We start from the raw sequence: 6000 nt of genomic DNA on the forward strand, positions 1-6000 counted from the left end.
TAATTTCAGTAGCAGGAGATAACAGAAATTCTTCGCCAATATTCTCGCAAGCCTCTCCTTCATTTCGGTTTTGATCTTCGCCTTGACTAGCATCTTGATTATCGCCAGCAATTACTTCTTCAGGAGAAATTTCTTTCTCATTTGATTAACACCAGCAGATGCTTCTTTAGAAGGAACCTCTTCTTCATCTTCCAAGAAATTATCCTCTGCACCCGCTTTCGTAATCATAATCACTATCAGCAGGACGAGGAACTTCATCATCATCTACTTCTAAAGGATCAATTGATGTAGGAGGAAGAGAGTTGGACAATAAAATGTCATTTACAAGGACTTCAGCCCGGAGATGAACTTGGCGAAGAAGTGCTCTCTGATGATTCCTATCTTGAATATCCTTAAAATAAGCAAGATAATCAAGTCTTCTTTCTGCTCGGTCGCGAGAACCAGTAAGGGTAGAGACGAGCAATGCATTTTCTTTGCGAATTTTGGCATATTTAGCCTCCAAAACAGAAATAGAAGAATGAAGATTCTTCTCAGACTCTGCGAAAGATAGAATACAAAATTTCATTAAGATAAGAATTCAGAGAGATATGACAAAGAAAAGATAATTAAGGCAGTCAAACTATTATGACTACCTTAAATAAGGTGTTGAATCAAGGACAACAACTATTCTCCCAACGTCCATTGCGTCATCAAATTTATCTCCAACTAAACCTTTAAGTCGAGACTGAAGATTTTTCTCTTTAGAAATAAGAAAGGCATTTTTCTTCGCAAGAGAAGAATAAGATTCTTCTAATTTGGAATATTGTTCTTTAAGCTGATTCGCCTTTACACTTAAAGCTATTCTACCTTGAATGAGTGTATCTCTTTCAGCGATAGATGACTCTGTTACTTCTTTAAGTTCATTTCTCAAAGAGCGAAGAGATTGCTCTTGGTCATCACATACTTTTTGAAGAATACTAAGTTGTTGCGAAGATATCGCCATCTTGTTTAAATAAGTTCTCTTCTCTTGGATAAGGTTTTATTCTCATCTGATAAAGTTTCCATCCCTAAATTAGCTTTAGTTAAAGAATAAGAAAGACGAGATACTTCATTACTTAATAAATCTTGTCTTTGAATAATTGGGTATTTTCATTGGTAAGATTATTTATATCAAGAGAATATGAATAGAGGTTATCTAATTGGTTATATTGATCCATCAAGATTTCTTTATCAACACGGGCTTCTTCAACAACAGATTCAAATTGATATCTCTCCATTATTCGTTTCTGGTTTAAAGCTTAACATGCGAAAGAGGGATTTCAAGGATAATTAAATATGGGAAGGATAAAACCATTAAAAGGCAAATTAAAGACACATAAGAAATCATACCTCTCAATTCATCATTCTTCTTGCGAAGATTGTCACGATCCAGCAAAACATTCTGAAGCTTCTGATTTTCGAGACGAAGAGCATTACATTCTTTTTCCAAAGCTGTCTGCGAAGCAGCTCTGTCAGAACCCAAATGCTTGCTCAGAATTTCGCAAACATTAGACTTGATAGGATCAATAGAAGACTTCTTGACATCATCATCCAGAACTTCAGATAAAACTTTGAAGGCAATATCTATCCCTTCCACGGTTTCTTTCGAAAGAGGAAGAGACTTAGGTAGAGAACTGGTAGAGATAGAAGGTTGAGAAACATTCTCAATGGGAAGAGAAGAGGTTTCATTACAGCAGTCAACAAGGGGGTTTCAATCATTGAAAGGTCAGCTGAAGAAATGAAGTCTGAGGCAGCTTTTTCGCGAATTGGAGATAAAGGTTTATCTTGCGAAGATGTCGCAGAGATTTAGAAGAGATGAGTAAGTGGAAGGGAACAGAAGTTGGAACAGTTTTAAGGTGGCGAGATTTCTTGAGTTTATTAACATCTTTATCACCCTGCGAATTACAATCCAGATAAGAAACAGAGGCAACAATATTGTTATTAGAAAAGGATAGTGTTTCTTACTACCTTCTCATTCGCAGACTTTCTTTTATGCGCAACAACCTTATGCTGCGATTTGGGAATGTTAGGGTTCTGAACTGTAAATCTAGTGTTGGAGCGCTTTTGCTGAAATAACAAGAGTATGGGAATCACATAAACAACATCAAATAAGGCAATAAACAAGATCAATTTCAGCAAAACTCATAAAGAAGAAAAAAAAACTAACCTTGATGAATCCATGGAAAAATAGCAGGGAGATTGTTTCGAAGAAAATTACGAACTATGAAGATTGCAGAAGAAATAGTATGAAGATGAAGAAGAACTTAAAAATTGAAGAAGAAAGAAGAAAAGTTGCAATAATGGAATTTGCAGAAGAACGATGAAGTTGCAGAGAAATAAAAAGAAAGAAAAGAGAGTGAAAAGGAATATATATAGAGGGAATTTTCCTCGAGAAATAAACACGATTAATACGGAAAGATATAAGCGGTTAAAAAGCAACGGTTACAAAAGACGTGTCGAGAAATAAATGGAAGAAAGAATACGTGTATAAATGCAGAATATGAAAGATAAGCTGCGGCATTTCTCACATCATTCTCTACTTTGCAGAAAGATATGAGAAGAGGCAAGATGTAGGATCAGAATCTCGCAACGACAACGTTTCAGCGAAATTATCAATGACACACAACAACAGCGTCGCAGAACAATTTCAGAAATGATATAATAAATGACGTCAGCTAAATCATGAGAAAGATGTGATGTCCTGCGAAAATTAGAGAGTTTGCGAGATTAACATTTGTATGGTTGCGAGGATGTCGCAAGTCATATTCGAAAATAAAGGACAGATTAGCTGTCACCCACTATGTACTTCCCTATAAATAGTCGTTCAGTTGTAAAGGAAGAGAGAGATCTTTTTGAGTAAGAAACAAGTAAATAGGAGAGAGAAAGTTCAGAGCAGAGATCATTCTTGAATTCTTTATCATTCTTGTAAGAACATTCAAATATTTATCAATAAAATTAAGAGTGTAAACCTAAAAATGAGTTGATCAACAATGAAATCATATGAGAGGTGTAGTGTAGGATTTCCTGCAACTACAGTAACTAAGGGTAAGGATTATGTGGGGCAGGGTTATAAGACTGAGGGTCTGTATAAACTTAATGTAAACTCTGCTGTTATGAATAAGAATGATTCTTCTGCTTATGTTTGTGAGTCTTTGAATGTTTGGCATGGTAGACTTGGACATGTTAATTATAAGTCAATGCTTAAACTAGCTGATGCAGGCTGCATACCCAAATTTAATTTGGAAAAGGAACACAAATGTGAAATATGCGTAGAATCAAAGTATGCTAGAAAACCTTTTAGAAAAAATGTTCACAGAAATTCTAAACCCTTAGAATGAATTCACTCAGACCTAGTTGACATGAAATCGGTTCAAACTAGAGGTGGTAAGAAATGGTTTGTTACCTTTATAGACGACTGTACTAGGTACTGTCATATTTATTTGCTTAGAGGTAAGGATGATGCCTTAGAAGCCTTTAAGAGGTATAAATTAGAAGTTGAAAACCAATTGAATACTACCATTAAAACCATTAGGTCTGACCGTGTTGGTGAGTACATAACTCCTATAAGAGATTTTTGTGTATAACATGGCATAATACACGAGGTTACCCCTCCTTATTCACCTCAGTCAAATGGTGTAGCTGAATGTAAGAACCGTACCCTTAAGGAGATGATGAATTCCATGTTAATTAGTTCAGGATTACCTTCGAACTTGTGAGGGGAAGCTGTCCTCTCAGCCTGCTATATCCTGAACAGAGTACCTTTTAAAGGATCAGATAAAACTCCATATGAATTGTGGAAAGGTAGACAACCTTCTTTAGCATACTTCAAAGTGTGGGGGTGTTTGGATAAGGTTCAGATCCCTAAACCTAAAGAAACCAAGATAGGACCCAAAACTGTTGACTGTGTCTTCATAGGGTATCCTGAGCATACACCTTCATATAGGTTCATGGTTGTGAGTTCTGATATTTCTGAAATTGGTGTGCATACTATTATGGAGTCTAGGGATGTTGTGTTTTTTGAAAAAAAATTTCCTTTAAAAACTGACTCTCGCAAGAGAGGTGTTGATCCCCTAGATGTCCCTTCAACCAGTCAACTTACCTTTAGAGGAGATGAAGTAGAAACTGATCCTAGCAAAGTAAAGGGCTAGAACCAAAACTCCTTCGGACCTGACTTCGTAACACTAGCAGAGTCTGATCCTCAGACTTATAGAGAAGCCATGACTTCACCGGAAGCTCCATGGTGGAAAGAGTCCATATTAGTGAATGGAATCCATCAAAGAGAATGATACATAGAGATAGTAGATTTACCTCCAGGGTGTAAGGCCATAGGATGTAAATGGATCTTCAGGAGGAAACGTAACATAGATGGAACTATTCAAAAATACAAGGCTAGGTTAGTAGTTAAAGGCTACAAACAAAAGGAAGGTGTAGATTTCTTTGATACTTACTCACCCGTTACAAGAATTACTTCCATTAGGATGTTAATTGCTATAGCTGCGGTTCATAACCTAGAGATACATCAAATGGATGTAAAAAAAACTTTTCTACATGGTGAATTAGATGAAGAAATTTACATGGAACAACCTGAGGGCTTTCTAGTGAAAGGTTGTGAAAACAAAGTTTGTAAACTGAAAAAATCTTTGTATGGATTGAAACAAGCACATAAACAATGGCATGAAAAATTTGATGATGTAATGTTTTCTAGTGGTTTTAAAATCAATGAATCTGACAAGTGTGTCTATACTAAACTTGTGAATGATGCCTGTGTGATTGTATGCTTGTATGTTGACGATATCCTTTTACTTGGTACAAACATGGATGTAATTAATTCCACTAAGAGCATGCTGAATGAGAACTTTGACATGAAAGACTTAGGCCCCGCAGATGTAATCTTAGGGATGAAAATTAGAAAAAATTCTAACGGTTATAGTCTTAGTCAATCTCATTATGTTGAATCTGTGCTTAGAAAATTCAATCATTTTGATTGTAAACCTGCTTATACTCCGTATGATCCTTGTTGTAAACTCAAAAAGAATAGGGGTAATGGAGTATCACAACTTGAATACTCTCGAGTTATAGGAAGTCTGATGTATTTGATGAACTGTACTAGGACAGACATTGCTTATGAGTGAGTAGGTTAAGTAGGTATACTTGTAATCCAGGGCAGGAACATTGGGATGCACTTTAGAGTGTTGGGTATTTGAAATACACTTTGACCTTTTTTTGAATTATGAAGGTATTCTTTCCGTCCTTGAGGGATTTGTGATGCAAACTGGATATCACACTCATAGGAGTCCAAGTCTACGAGTGGATATGTTTTCACTCTAGCAGGTGGGGTTGTTTCTTGGAAGAGTTCCAACAGACCTGCTGCTCGATCCACTATGGAATCTGAGTTTATTGCGTAGATAAAAGCAGGAGAGGAAGCCCATGGATAAGATGCTTTTTAGAAGACATTCCTCTCTGGCATAGGCCTGTGCCGCTATATCTATACATTGTGATAATCAATCTTCCATAGCTAAAGCCTAAAAACGCTACTATAATGGGAAGTCTATACATATAAAGAAGACATGAGACCCTAAAAAAACTAATCTCAAAGGCGTTTTCCATTGATGGGTCGTCCAAGGAGAATATCGCGGACCCTTGACGAAAGGTTTGTCCAGGAGATAGTTATAATGCATCTAGGGGATGGGGCCTTAGGCTCATTAATAAACTTGCCATGAAGGATACTCAACCTTGCTGACTGAGAATCCCAAGATCAAGTTTTTGAATGAGAAACTAATTTGTGGTGGGTCAAGGTAAACACTATCATAGAATTTCATTCTCTGCCCCTTCCCTATGGTGTAGACGTGATAGTGTGACTGCATGAGAAGGATGACTTTAAACTAAGTCTTAATGAGTTCTATAATTTCAATTTAAGATTGAAGTGGGGTGTAGAAGTAAACACTCTTGATGGAACTCACCTATCTGAATGTGGAAGTGGGT

The sequence above is a fragment of the Papaver somniferum genome, chromosome 1 (assembly GCF_003573695.1).
Source record: "Papaver somniferum cultivar HN1 chromosome 1, ASM357369v1, whole genome shotgun sequence".
NCBI lineage: Eukaryota > Viridiplantae > Streptophyta > Magnoliopsida > Ranunculales > Papaveraceae > Papaver > Papaver somniferum.